Below are 16505 nucleotides of genomic sequence, written 5' to 3' on the forward strand. Positions count from 1 at the left end.
TCCTCAACATGATAAAGGACATATATGATAAACCCACATAAACATCATACACAAAGGTGAAAAACTGAAAGCTTTCCCCATAATGTTTTAACACTGCAATGATGCCCACATCCACCACTGTTATTCAAGATCATGCTTAAAGTCCTACTAGAGATATTAGGAAATAAAAGGGATCCATATTGTAAAGGGAGAATTAAAACATTCACTCTTTGCAAATAATATGATCCCACCTATATAAATTTTCAAAAAAATAAACAAAACTACCAGAGCTAATAAATGAGTTCATCAAAGTGATGCGATACAAGAGCATCATGCAAATATCAGTAGTGTATTTATACACTAGTACTGAGCATTCTGAAGAGGAAATCAAGACTAAAAACATTCCATTTACAATGGCAACTAAAAGAATCAATATTATGGAATAAATTAACCAAGTATATAAAGGATATGTATTTGGAAAACAACAAAATATTGTTAAAAGGAATCAAAGAAGAACTAAATAAATTGAGGGACATTCCATGTTCGTGTATTAGAAGAATAAATATTGTTAAGAAGTCAATTCTACCAAAATTGATTTACAAATTCAAGGCAATCCTGATCAAAATATCAATAGCTGATGTTGAAGAAGAGGAAAAGGAAATTATCCAATTCACTGGGAAGACTAAGAGGCCCAGAATAGCCAAAAACATCTTGAAAAAGAAGAAAGAAGTTGGAGGACTCACACTTCCTAACTTTAAAGCTCATTACAAAAATTCAATGATGAAAACAGCCTGGACCTGATGTAAAGATAAACATATTGATCAATGGAAGCAATTGAGAGTTCAGAATTAGACCTGAACATTTTTGAACAATTGATTTTTGATGAGTCTGACAAGTCCACACTACTAGGACAGAACAGTCTCCTCAACAAATATTGGAAAAATTGGGAGACACCTATATCCAAACAAAGAAAGAGGACCTCACACCTAATTCAAAAATTAGCTCAAAATGGATAAAAGGCCAAAATGAAAGTGACAGGACCATAATGTTCCTGGAAGAAAATGTAAGCAGAACATGTGGTGGATAAAGGTTTATTAGACCTTACACCCAAAATCACAAACAATGAAAGAAAGAATACATAAATGGAGCCTCATTAAAACTGAATACTTTTGTGCTTCAAAGGGCTTTGCCAAGAATGTGAAAAGTCAGACTACTCAATGGAAAAAATATTTGGAAATCACAAATCCAATAAGAATTTATTATACAGATTATACAAAGAAATCATACAACTCAATGATAAAATGTCAAATCCAATAAAAAGTAAGCAAAAGACTTCAATGGACATTTTTCAAAAGAGGAAATACTAATGACTAAAATGCAAACAAAGTCATACTCAGCATTACTACCTATTAGGGAAATGTAAATCAAAATTATGAGCTATTATTTCACACCTACTAGAATGGTCAATATTTAAATAAAACAAGAAAAATACAAGTGTTGGAGAGGACATGAAGAAATAGGGACACTCATTTACTGCTGGTGGGCATGTAAAATGTGCAGCTACTGTGGAAGACAGTTTTGCCATTCCTTAGGAAACTAAATATAGAACTGCCATATGATGCAGTGATACCATTACTGTGCATATACCCAGAAGTACTGAAAGCAGGGACATGAACAGACATTTGCACACTGATGCTAATAGCAGCACTATTCATAATTGCAAAAGATGGAAACAACTCATGCTTATTAACTGATGAGGGATAAACAATAAACATAATTGAATATCATTCAGCTGTAAGGAGGAATGAATTCCTGATGTCTGTAAAAACACACATGAACCTTGGGTACATTATGCTGAGTGAAGTAAGCCAGACACAAAAGGACAAATATTTTATGATCTCACTAATATGAACTAATAATAAACAAAATCAGAGTCATAATATAGAATATAAGTTACCAGGACACTGGAGGGTAGAAAATGGGGAGCTGATCCATATTTTTTGTAGAATATTTTATTACAATGATTCATAATAATTTGAAATGGATGAAAGGTGATGATGGTACTACATTATTGTGATTCTAATTACAACTGATGAATTATGTGATGGTGGTTAAACGGGGAAATTTAGTGTCATGTGTGTCACTAGGAGGAAAGTTAGATAAAACAGATGATGAGGGTGGGCCACAGTGGCTCAGCAGGCAAGAATGCTTGCCTGCCATGCCAGAGGACCTGGGTTCAATTCCTGGTGTCTACCCATGTAAAAAAAAACAGATGATGACAGTGGTTAGTAGTAAAAAGATAAGAATATTCTTTCATGAACTAGTACAAATGTGTGTCATTATCACAAGATGCTAATAGGGTGATAGATGGGAAAAACTATATCTATAACAAACTATGACTACAGTTAACAATAATATTTTAATATTCTTTTATCAACTGTAAAATAGACACCACACCAATTCCAAGTTTCAATAATAAAGGGCTATAACATGTATCAGATTTTCTTTTGGGAGGAATGAAAGTATTTGGAAATTGCCTGTGGTGATGAATGCACAATTGTTGTTGATTATACTGTGAGAGCCACTGATTGTATACTTTGGATGAATTGTATGTCATGTGAATATACACCAATGTGGTGTGTGAATATATCACCATAAAAGTGCTTTAAAAATAAAAGAAATAAACCTTGGATACCATAAGGCACTGAAAAAAATATTTATAAAGTACTGAAAAAAATTATAAAGCAACACTATTTCTATCTAGAGAAGCTCTTTTTCAAAACTGAGGGAACGACTAAGACATTCTCAGATAAATAAAAGCTGAGGAAGCATCATTTGATCTGCCCAACCAGAAAAACCAAAGTGAGTTCTTAAGAGTGAAAGGAAGGATACAAGATAGATGATCAAAGAAGCATGAAAAGATCCCCAGTAAGGAAATTATGTTGGTAATTTTAAATTTCAGTACTATTTTATTATATTCTTGGTATGTAACTCCACATGCAGAATATATCAGGCAAATGCATTACAGTAATGAAAAATGAATAGTTTCAGACTCAAAAGGAGTAAACACATAATTTGGGACAAGAACTTTATAAAGAAGGGTGAATAGAGAAATATAGGGACAAAGTTTGTGTATGACCTTGAAGTTAAGTTGGTATCAAAATCTAAAGAGATTATTAGATACAGGATTTTAAATTAAACTCCATGAGATTCACAAAGAAAATACCAGAAAAATATGCAAAAAAGGAAATGAGAAGTATTTCTGTAGTGGTTCATTAAAAAAAGATCAACTAAATTAAAAAGGAGGAAGTAATGAAATAATTGAAGTACAAAAAATTATGACTTACAAAAACCAAATACCAAAATTTTCAGAAGTCCTGAATTATCAGGAGTTATTTGAAAAGTAACTGTCTTAGGGCAGGCCACAATGGCTCAGTGGCAGCATTCTTGCTAGCCATGTAAGGGTCCTGGGTTCATTTCCTGGTGCCTAGTCATGTATTAAAAAATATGCAAATGTCTTAAATATCTCAAACAGAAATTGCTATCACATCTACATCATGACTTTCTTCATCATGTATTCAATATGTCACAGGTTAGCATAAGAAATTAAACGGGACCTTTAGTGGAGTTATGCAGAAGCTGCAGCTGACACATGAAGGCCACTAGACAACACAGAAAATGTCTAGGAACTCAGAAATGCACAAAATTCATTTATAGCATTATGTAATATCAATGTGTTATATTTCAAGGCCAATAAGTTATTGTAAGCAGAAAAAAATTCAGACTTCTTCTCTGTTATGAGTAGAGGACCAAAAAATTGTCTGCAGACTTTAGACATTGTGGGGGCACCACTTGCTTTCTAACCACTGTGATGTGGATGGGAGAACCCTACTCTACTTACAAGTGACACACCTTAAATTAAAAGACACATATTAGTCAAAAGTGAAAGGATGAAAAAATATCCCATGAATATTGTAACCAAAACAGAGTGGGGATGGTTAAATACTCAGCAGAAAAAATAGACTAAAAGTCAAATATTCTTAGGAGGAACAAAAAAAGACCCTATATATATTGATAAAAGGATCCCTTACAAACATAAATAGAATATGTAAACTCAGTCTTAAAACATAGAATATAGGGTACATAGAAATAACCAGAAGTTAGAGAAGAGGGGGACAATTATCTATTGCACAGTGAATTTTTAACCAGATTGAACTTAAATGTTTGGAAATGTGTAGAGGTGAGGGTAGCATGTTATTGGGATTATCAGTAATAGTTCTCTATTGTAGGTGAATTTGGTTGAAAGGGGTTGATAGAGAAATAGTAAGTCATCAATTAACACTACAAATATAATCAATTTCTTGTATGAAATTGTACAAATATATAATGCTTGTATAAGGAGTTAATATAAGTAATATATGGGGAAAATACCTTTGTCAGCTATAGACTAGAGTTAACAGTAATACCTTAATATTATTTCATCAACAGTAATAGGTTTACCACACCAATACTAGAGATCAACAATAGAGGAGATAAGGGATATGGGATGATTTGCTTTTTCTGTTTTATATGTCTATGTGTCATTTTTCTTTCTGGAGCAATGAAAATGCTCTAAAATTAAGTGTAATAATGATTGCACAATGAGAGGATGCTACTGTGAGATGTATACATATATGATATGTCAATACATCACAATAAAATTTGAGGATAAAAACACATGTAAATAACAATTATGAGGGCTGAAATATGTGAAGCAAACATTCACAGACTGATGGGAGAAATAGGTGATTCCATATTAATAATAAAAGATTTCAAAAATCACTTTAAATAATGGCTAGCACATCCACAATGAAGGCCAAAAGAAAAATTGGACTTGAATAATAATATGCACCAAGTAGATGCAACAGACATATATAGTCGTATATAACATAAATAGAGAGGGACAGCATGAGAAATAGGTTACACAAACATGTTCAAAAGCAACAGAGTAAATATTTTTCTGAAGTGAAGAAGGATCATTCCCTAGGACAGACTGCATATTATATCAAAAAAACATTGGAATACAAGTCTCAACAAATTTTAGAAGATTGAAATCATATAAAGGATCTTACCCAAACAAAATGAAATTAATCTAATTATCAGTAACAAGAGAATATGAAAATTTACAAATATGTGGAAATTAAACAATGACTCATAAGAAACCAATATGGAAAAAAAAATCACCAGGAAATTTGGAAAATCTTAAGATGAATGAAAAAGAAAATACAAAATACTCAGACTCATGACAAAGATTAGATAGATTGATAAAGAAACAATAAGAGAGAACACAAATAACAAAAGTCATTTGAACTGAAAGAGGAAATAGTGGAATAAAAGGGATTGTAAAAGGATATTAAGAATGACTGTATGCTAATAAACTAGATAGCACATGAAAGAGACAAATTCCCAGAGACACACAAATTGACTAAACTGACTCAATAAGAAATACAATCTCAAAAAGACCAAGAACAACTAAGTATTACATCAGTTATTGCAAACTTCCCAATGCAGCAACATCTAGGACAGTATAGATTCATTACTGATTTACCACTTTCCATCCTCTACATAGCTATTGCCAACCAAGTCAAGAGTAATAAATTTTGATGAAGATACAGAGAAATAGGGATCCTGATATTATTGCTAGTGGCATTGTAAAATGGTATAGTCACTATGGAGAGCAGTTTGGTAGTTCTACAGAAAGTTGAAGATGGAATTCCCATATAACCTAACAGTCCAACTTCTTGGTATAAACGCAAAAGGTACGGACACTGATAATATGGTATACCAATGGTTACAGCAGCATTGTTCAAAGGAGATAAAAAGTTTTAGCAACCCATGTCCATTAATAGATGAATGAGTAAACAAAAAGTGGTATACAAATATTTTGGATCAGCTAGAAGACAAAATCTGAAATGATGATATGGTAGCCCAAGACAAACTCTGAGATCGGTCCTGTAACCACTTGTTGACAAATGCTTTGAAAACTATTGCTTTTGTCTTTCTTTGCTTTGTATATATGTTACATTATAAAATAAAAATAGAAAATTAATTCAAAATAAAATTAATATTCTCTTAGAAACTAAGGTCTATAGTTAACAGTAATGCTGTAATATTCTTTCATTAATTATAACAAAGTCGCCATACCAAAGCTAGCTGTCAATAATAAGAGTATAAAGGGTATTGTATTTCATTTGGAAGAAGTGAGAATGTTCTCATATTAAAAGTGATGATGAATGCACAACTATGTGATTATAAAAAGAGCCTTTGATTGTATACTTAAAATAAATTGTACAGTGTGTGAAAAAAAACTGTTTTAAAAAATGGTATACATACAATGGAATATTATTCAGCTGTAAAACTGAAGATCTGATACATACTATAACATGCATGAATCATGAAGACATGTTGTGTAAAATAAGCCAGACACAAAATGACAAATATTGTATGAACTTGTTTATACAAAATAACTGAAAGAAAGAAATTTCATAGTGAGCAATGACTGCTGTGTTACAAAATTATGTTGTTACCAAAGTCTGGATGTGTACAGAGGGAAAAAAATTATTGTTTGATGAGTAGAAAGTTTCTGTTTGAGGTGATGAAGAAGTGGGATAATGGACATTGGTGATAGTAGCACAATGTCATGAATGTAATTGATCCAACTGAAATGTCCATTTGAAAGTGGTTAACTGGGAAACTGAGTAGTTTAATTGGTACTACAAGAACAAGTTTTAAATAGATCACAATGATATATAAATTTCACGCTCATGAAAATGGTTACTATTAAAAACAAATACAAGGTGCAGTGAATTAGAAAACCTTGTACATTTCTGGTGGTATTATAAAATGATGCAACCACTGTGTGAAAGAGTTTGGAGATTTCTCAAATAGTTAAACATACAACTAACATCTGACCTGGCATTCTACTTAAAGATATATTCCCCAAAGAACAGAAAACTCAAACATATAATTGTAGAGCAATACTTATAGAAACATTTTTATTACATCTAAAAGGTGGAAGCAACCCAAGTATGCATCAACAGAGGAGATAAAATGTGTTATATAAACATACAATGGAATATTATTTAGCTGTAGAATGAAGTTCTGACACATGCTACCATGAATGAACTAGAAGACATCACAATGAATGAAATCTCTGGCACATACAGACATATTGTATGATTTCACTCATTTGAATAACTGAAATAAGCAAGGTCAGAGACAGAAAATAGATAAGAGCTTACCTGGTGCAGGATAGATAGGTAATAGTGCATTGATGCACAATGGGTACAGAATTTCTGTTTATGGTAAAGGAAAGGTTCTGGAAATGAATGGTGGTGAGCATAGTCCAACATTCTCCATATAACTAATCTGAGTGAATGTTATTCTTAGGAGTGTTTGAGATGGTAACATTCATGCTGTATATATGTTTCCAGAATTAAAAAATTGTCTTTGTCTCTTTTGTTGCTCTTTTCTTTAAATTCTGGAAACATACATACAGCATACATGTTTTACTGTCTCTTTTCTACCCCAAGATGTGATCTAATATTGGAGATAAGACTTGAAAAAACCTTGTTGGACATATGCCCTGTAACAATATTAATGTGTATAACTTGTTAACTCTACATAAGGCAGTTCCATTAGTGATTATCCTAGTTCTAAGAATATTTACATAGAAGTATTGTGTGCAAGGAAAATGGTGTATCCAGGATACACTCAAATGATAAGGAAGGAGAAAGACATCAAGGAAGAAAGAAGGAATGGCAAATGTGGCAAAATATAAAAAAATACTGAATCAGGATATAAGGGCAGGGTTGTGTTTGGTATTCTTTATTTTTTGCATTTGCCCTGTGTGCCAGTTTTAAAGGATTTATGTACTTTAGAAAATCCATGCTTCAATCCTAACCCAATCTTGTGGAGACAGCTATTTCTTTGAGCCTTATCCAGCACTGTATGCTTGGAACTTATCTCCATAGAGATGTGGCTCTATCCATTCCAGGTGGGTCAGTTTACTAGAATTCTATAAAAGAGAAAGCATTTTGAGGAAAGTGGTGAACAAGGAGAGAGCCACAGAACCACAAAAGAACCACAAGCCAGAGACATTTGGAAATGAAAAAGAAAAATGCCCCCAAGAGAGCTTCATGAAACAAGAAGCCTGGAGAGAAAGCAAGCAGCATTGCCATGTTCACCATGTGCCTTTCCAGTTGAGAGTGAAACCCTGAACTTCATAAGCCTTTCTTAAGTGAGTGTAACCTCTTGTGCCTTCATTTGGACATTTTTATAGACTTGCTTTAATTGGAACATTTTCATGACCTTAAAACTGTAAAATTGCAACTTATTAAATTCCCCTTTCTAAATGCCATTCTGTTTCTGGTATATTGCATTCTGGCAGCTAGCAAACTAGAATTCCCTGTAATTTAGAAATTATTTCAGTAACATTAAAAGAAAAAGTGAAATGATAAGGGAATTAAAATGGCACACTACAAAATAATGGAGGATTTAATAATAAAAAAAACACATAGAAATCAATTAAAATGGAAGTTTTATGACTTTCATTGTAAGTAATTTTATTCATTATGCCATGCTCTATTCTCATTTATCTTAATAAATTTTCATTTAAAGAAATTATTTACTTAGAACAGAGCTTGGTGCAACCATCTATTGCCTGTAAGAGAATCACTTTAGATCCAAAGGCCAGAAAGGTTGAAAATGAAGGAATGGAAAACAGTAATGAGATACTACATGCAAGTAATACCTAGAAATTAAATAGGTATGCTAGAATAAAAGATAAAAATTAAAACAACCATAGTTATAAAAAACAAAGAACTATATTTTGTATATATATGAAAGTGTCAACCTATCAAGAACATGTAAAAATTACAAACTTATATGCAGCGAACAGCAGAGCACCAAAATATATGGAGGAAAAATAAATCTGTGTCTATTTGAATGGACATATAACTCTCTATTATGATAGATAGTTCTATTATAATAGATGGACAGTTCAATTTTCCATTTCACAAATGAATAGAAAAACTAGACAGATGATTGATAAGGAAATAAAGGACTTAAACAACACTATAATCCGACTAGTTCCAGCAGAATATACATTCTTCTGAAGTCCATGTGGAACATTCACAGAATAGATCATATGTTACCCTATAACTTATATAAAAAACACTGAAAACATAAGTAACTTTTTTGACTGAGTGAAATGACATAAGAAATTGATAACAAAAGGGAAAGTGGGAAGTTCCACAAATTTGTGGAAATTGAATGACATGCTCAAACAAACAAAGGGTCACAGATGAAATCATGAGGAATATTAGAAAACACTTAGAGATATACAAAATTGAATACACAACATAACTTATAGGATGCACTGAAAATCTTGCTAATAGAGAAATTTAGGCATAAACACCTGTATTTATGGTGGGCAATAGTGGCACAGTGGCCGAGTTCTCACCTGCCCTCGGTTCAATTCTTGGTGCCTGCCCATGCAAAAAAAAACTGTATTTAAAAATAATAACAATTCTAAATTAATACTCGAATTTGCAACTTAAAGAAATAGTAAAAGAAGAGCAAACTAACCCCAAATCTGGTAGAAGGAAGGAAATAAAGATTAGATCACAGATAAATTAGAGAACTGAAAAACAACAGAATCAATACAACTAAAAGTAGATCTGTGAAAAGTTCAGCTAACTTGAACATCTGATAGCTAGATAAAGAATAAAAGAGAGAAGAAACAATTCATTAAAGTTAGCAACAAAAGTGGTGACATTTCTAACAACCTCACAGAAAAAAACGGGTTTTAAGAAAACACTACAAATATTTCTGCCCCAACAGATTAGATATCTTTGTTAAGATGACCAATTCCTAGAAACCCACCTTATTCACTTTACAATATTTACTCTTAAAAATTCACTTATTTAAAAAAGTGCATATTTTTGAAAAGCAGGTATTTTATGTAGTCACATATTCTACTTTTTATATTATCCATAAATCCATGTTACCTTTTGTCTTTCTAGCTTAGTTATTATGCAACATTTTTAAAGGAATTAATAATCTCTTTGAGTCAAGGCTGTGTTAGTCAATGCAAATACACAGGCAAACAAAACAGTCAATTGTCTGCCCTATGGTGTTTAAGTTTAGTTTACAAAGGATAATTTAAAGTTAAAAAATGTCAATATTAATTATTGTTATTAAAGTTCTTCCATATTCCAAAACATGCTTTCCCTCTGTACTATAATGTCATTTTATGAAGACATATTTTGAAATTTTATCAATACTGTCTCCATTCATCCTCCACCCACAATCATTTCAACCCAGTCAGCCACCCTCTAATGGTTGCCATCTGGTCATATTTTCCAGTTCCAAAAGTGATCTTTGATACATAGTATCAAAGGATATCATTTTTGGGATGGGACAATCTTCTTGGAAAGAACAGATGTGCTTTTGGTGAAATTTAAAGTATTGAGCTGGGCAAAGTCCAAGAAAATTTGCCTGGTATACAAACTAGTTTAATGAGAAAATGCACAAAATCTCAGCAACAACAGATTGTTCTTTGCAGAAATTGAGAGTGGAATGGACTGCAGGCAATTGGGGTAGAATGGATGGCAAAGAGTGACAGAAGAATTCAGGGTCTGAGGATAATTGTAAGCCCTATAGTCCTTGTTCTAAGAACAGTGCATGCATTGACAAATTTAAAGAAAAATGACACGATGAGATATCTGTGTCCAAGTGAGCCCTTTAGGTTTAGGATACATTGACATTAGGACTAAAGGGGTACATTAAGAGAAAATTAAGAATGCCACTGGTGAATTTTAAATATTCAAAGATGGATGCCTACAAATTTTAATGAAAGAAATAAGACCTGTATCATAGGATGCAATATGGAAATTAAAATCAAGTATAATTTGATCCTCTCTTCTTGAATCTCACCTAGACTAAGAAAAGATGACTTACTTGAGGTCTCATTTGAATCATCTTGTAGGAGATCCCACTAGTGCAATCTGGTACAATTTAAGCATTAAATAAATAACAGATGAGAATACATTGAATAAAATAGAATGCATGAGGTTTGAGTGCTGGAACATAGCCAGTGAGCAAGCAAACCTTTGTAAGGCAGAAAGCCAAATAAAATATAGATCACTTTTGGAACTGGAAAATATGACCAGATGGCAACCATTAGAGGGTGGCTGACTGGGTTGAAATTATTGTGGGTGGAGGATGAATGGAGACAGTATTGATAAAATCTCAAAATGTATCTTCATAAAATGACATTATAGTACAGAGGGAAAGCATGTTTTGGAATATGGAAGAACTTTAATAAATTTTAACAGGTTATTAAAGTCACATCACTGATCTGTGAGGAAAGTGGATCTCTGATCATGCTTGATTGAATGCAGTAAGTAAAGCATAGCTTCAAGCTGGGTTTCTACTGGGAATATTGGACCTAAATCTCAAAAGGGAACACTGAGCAGATGAAGGTTGGGTCATATGTGCTCCTTAAATTTGTCAAAGATGTAAAAATAACAGAACCTCAGAAGGTCTTCCCTACTGAAATTAACTGGGAAAAATAGACATTTTTAGAGAGTTTCAGAAGGGTGAAACAATGGATAAAAATTGAAGGGGTCTGCGGGTGAGTTTATAGCATCGAATCAAAGCTGATTTCTGATTTGAAGTTTTTTTAGGAATATGCCTTTTTTTGCCAATAAATACAATGGAGTATATTTATGAAATGTTTGTTCATGATCAAATATGGTTAAATCCTAATAGCTGGAGAAACTTAGTAACGGGATCAGCAAATCTCTGTACCCACTCTTGCAATTTTTTAATATTATTTGATATTATTTCAAAATAAATTACTTTAAAATCACCCATGTCCATCTCCTAACATCCCCCAAAACCCTATTAGGTCCTTAATTGGAAATCATTCCCTTTATAAACTCTTTTTTGGGGGAATGAGTATCAATGTCACATGACTTTTGAGAACATGTTATGTATTTTCATTCGTTCAGAATGCTGTTTGTGTTTTTCAAGTATTTTATGATTTTCTTCACATGGGACTTTTCTTGTTAAATTTATTGTTTATGTTGCTATTGTGAATAGACCATTTCCTTCAACTTCCATTTCTAGTTGTTGCTAGTTGTTCTCCAGTCTCTTGCTAATTTGGAAAAAAACTATTATTATTTTTGCATGTAGCCATTTTACCCAATTGTTTGATTAATTTTCATTTTGCTTTTATGCTCTAGAAGTTTGTGCTTTCTATGTCTGAAAACAAATTATTGGCAAAAGACAACCAACACATATTATATAACGTTTTTAGTCTTAATACATTTCTTTGCCAGAAGCAATACAATATTGAATAATAATGACATTAGTAGCAAAAATAAAAGGAAATGTTTACAAAATCAAATGTTCTTCATGGTAGATTTCAAGATTAGTTTTTAAAAAGTCATCAGTAGCCTACATTTATTTTTTCTCCAGAGCAGATGCTTGGGCTATTATTCCTTTCTTCATATTGAGTGTGGACTTTCTATTATAAAATTTGTAATTATATTTCTTTCCATAATGCCTGAGTTGCAAAACATCTCAAAAAACCAGTATAATTTATCTTCCTATATAATACAGATATGAAAATGAAAGATTCTGCAATTTTGTGAAATAAAAATAAAACATTCATTTAACTCTTATGGCACTAAAGTACTCAAATCTGCCTAAATGCAATTCATCCAAATTTTTGAAGCAATCAGACTTTTAAGAGTTTGGATGTTATTGCATAGTAAATGTGTCATTATTATAATAATCACAGCGTGTCATTGGGGTCATGAATGATTTGCACTCTTTGTGGAAATAGTGAGGTGTTTGCATTTCAGTTTCACACAAAAAGTCCTTCCCTTGCTGCATATTTTGGAGACTGACTGTATTTTAACTCACATTGAAAGACATGGAGAAAACCATATATTATATAAATCCATTCTCTAAACCAGGGATGTGCTACTCCAGAATTTTTTTGCTCACTAAGCTTTCAGGAGGTGGATCAGATTTTAGTTATATATATGCACTTGGGTTTTTTCACCTTTCAATGTATGTGTGCTTCTCAGGATTATCTACCTCTTTCCACTTCAGTAGTCTTTTTTACTTCTTTGTATGCAGTATGGCAGGGGTCACATTTCATTCTTTCCCATGTGAGTATCCCTTTATAGCAGCACCATTTGTTGAACTTTTTTGTTTGGCTTGGTTTCCCATTTGTTTGCTTGCTTGTTTGTTTATTTGGGAAGTGCAAGGACCAGGAATCAAACACAGGATTCCTGCATGCAGGCAAGAATTCTACCACTGAACTACACTCACACACATACCCACCTTTGCATTCTTTTGATACATATTAGTGACTTTTGGTAGATATTAGGGGAATGAGATTGTGACTTGATCACATCAGTGATTTGCAAGGTGGGGAAGTGCCACGGGCTAGCAAATGTCTACTTTTTATATGCCAAGCTGGGAGGGTAACACATGTAATTAGGGAAGTGATTCTTGATGAAAAGTTGATTACAAACATTTTTGAGACTTATTAGTCTGAGATGATATACTGCATCAAGAGTAATTAGTTAATAAGTCTGAACAAAAATCCAAAGAATATACATAGGTGGATGGTTCTTAGACATATCCCACCTTCAGTGTATATCATTAGAAAAAAAAATTAACTAGACATAAATATATTTTCAAATTTCAAAGTAGAGAAAGAGAAAAAAATTGCAAATGATTCATAACCTTTTAAAATAGTGACAGTTACAAGAAATAGGCATATACAAAATGATGAGATTGTAGACTTACTGATTTTATCTTTCCAAGGAAATATACAAAATTAAACTAAGTGCCGATTCAGAGTTTAAATTTTCTACAGGAGAAATTTAGTTTCAGTGAACACATCTGAATGACAAAATACAAGAACAAACACACAAACAAAAAACAGCCTCTGACATGGCTCTTCAATAAACTGATAATTTAAGTGCTGCACAAATTTCATCTTAAGTAGATTTAAACAGTATGCAATACTAGGTATTGAAAATCACAATAGTGTCTTGAGTATCAAAAACTAATTTCTGTTCATGCATGAATTTTACTCAAGGCAAGCATATCCACACTTGAAATCTGCATATATGTTAAATTCACATGGCAAATAAGCAATTTAAAGTGTACAGTTCAGGGACATTTAGGTCATTCTCATTCTTTGCAATTATCACCTCTGTCGACCTACCTTTATAAATAGTATAGTATCAGTCACAATAAAACTAAAATATTTTAGTGAACTAAACTTAAAAGCAACTTAAGATCATTACTTAGTCAAAAGAAATTGAAAAATGTAGCATTTGAAAACAGAAAAAATTTTAAAGCATATTTCAAAAACTTTACTCAAAAGTTTGTTTTTATTAAAACCATGAAAGTAAAATTATTATGAATAATGGAATTTGGGGTAAATAACATTTAACATTAATATTGGGAGTTGTATTACCCTACTGGTAAACTCTTCAACATTTTTTCAACTACGTAATTTTTGCAGGAAAAATTAAACAAAAAAGTAAATAACAAAGGCATATACCATTTTCCTTTTCACTTCGGACTCTGAAATGTGGCTCAGCTTGTCCCTCAACTACTCCACTGGAAGGTTGGTACATTTTACATGTCAATTTCAGTATTTTAGAATGATTTCCCCCTCTCTGTGTATCTCTATTAGGATTGTCACTAGAAAGAGTAGATTCCATGAAATAATCCCAGTTTCTGACCTGGCAAAACTCCCGATGAGCAGGCGCTTTGCTAATATACCTCTTGTTAAGAAAGTAGAGAATGAACTACATGAAAAGAGTGCATAAAATGGAGATTCTGTGCTTGCTATTTATAAATAAATCTCAGAGAACAGCAACAAAGTCCCTTGCTCAGTCTCAGGCATGAACAAGAAGCTATTTACTCACATTGCACGCGGCCCAAGTACTCCACGAGCTATGGGCGCCTCCTCCGTGGGTCCTACAGGAAGAAATTGCCTGTCCTTCCTGTGGTTGTGGCGCCTAGTGGAGGAAATGAGCCAGGAGGTGTTTCCTGCATGGTTTGGTCAGAAAAAGTGTTTTCGTGTTCCCTCTGCTGGCCGGTGGTCCACAGCGCAGTAAGTTTTGGGCACTGCTTCATTGTGAAAATGTGCCTACTCCCTCAATGACTAAATAGCTGAGACTGTATTCAGATAGTTCAATGTCCAGAGACTGAGCCTGGGTGAAATGAACATCTCAGCACAGTCAATATTGAAAGTTCACAAAGAAGGACCTGAAGAAAGAGCAAGAGCTCTGGAGTCCCCTCTATGTCCTTACTCCTGTTCACATCACACCTTTGTCCCCACCCCCACCTGTCTGCACAAGTCCAGGACAAAACTCCTGGTGCATGACAAAATGTATCTGTGACCTCCCATGGGGCTCTCTGCTGGTCCAACTTAGCCAGAGTCCTTCCTACCTCCATTGCACCAACTTTCTGCCCTGTCCAGTTAAGAGATATCCCCAGTTTTGTTGAAGTTGTTGGACGTCGAATTCGGTGACCTGCCCATTATCTCATTGACACCTGGAAGCATGGCAGGCCCAATCCCATGTTCTCAGCTCAGGGTACACAGAGTTGCATGGGTCAAAAAAGTTTACCAGGTGGATGCTTAAGTCATAAGGAGGGGTGACTGAAGGCTCTCCTCCACAGCTTACTCCTTGGAACCTGACTCATGTGTTAGAAAGTATACAATACTTGAAAGAGAATAAGCACTCACCTAATTGTGAAGAAAAACAATTTATTCACAATCTTGCCAGAATGTGTGCCCAACCAAAAAATGGCGGCCGGTGCTCCAAAGAATTGGATGCCACGGGTATTTATATCCTAAGCTTAGCATGCAGACCCCTCTCCTATTTCTCCACTGATTGGATATTTCAGAAGTTACAATCTATGCAGATAGTCTAACCAAATTTCCTGCATAAGGTTCCCACTTTTTATTACTCCTTACATTTCAATGACCCTGGCCATTATTTAATTAAACTTTTCTCTACTTTTTTGGGTGCCAATTCTAGGCTTACATCAGAGATGCTCTCTTTCCCTGCTCCCTGAGTTGTTCTGCAGCCCTTTTTTGTACCATCTTGTGTGAAAGCTAAATTTAATTTTCTTACAAATCCCCCCTCTTTCTTTTAGAACTTTTTAAGTTTATACATTTTATTCTTTCTTCAAATCTGATAAGAACATTTTCACAATTTTCATTATGGGGATTTTCTTTTTTAAGGAAATTGTACTGGACAGACATTTGCTTGGTTAAGGCAGTCTCAATGAGTCTCTGAAATAATCTTCAGGCACATGGGATAATGAAGCACTCAAGTGCTATGAGTAACCCAGCTAGGATGATTAAAGAAGGTAACATGGATAGTGCCACCCCTTTCCATTTCCTAGACTGGTCTTTTTTTAAACAACCCATGAGG

The 16505-nt window shown here is 33.4% G+C and overlaps 1 protein-coding gene across 1 annotated transcript in view; it reads right to left on the bottom strand.

The window, feature by feature from the left end:
- Window positions 1–15076, bottom strand: part of LOC143688436 (uncharacterized) — a 49100-nt gene extending 34024 nt beyond the window's left edge. Inside the window, 1 exon segment of the mRNA XM_077166332.1 lies at window positions 14988–15076. The gene's annotated coding sequence lies outside the window, so the exon portion shown is untranslated.
- Window positions 15077–16505: the final 1429 nt, after the last annotated feature.

Source organism: Tamandua tetradactyla, chromosome 6 (genome assembly GCF_023851605.1).
Source record: "Tamandua tetradactyla isolate mTamTet1 chromosome 6, mTamTet1.pri, whole genome shotgun sequence".
Classification (NCBI taxonomy): domain Eukaryota; kingdom Metazoa; phylum Chordata; class Mammalia; order Pilosa; family Myrmecophagidae; genus Tamandua; species Tamandua tetradactyla.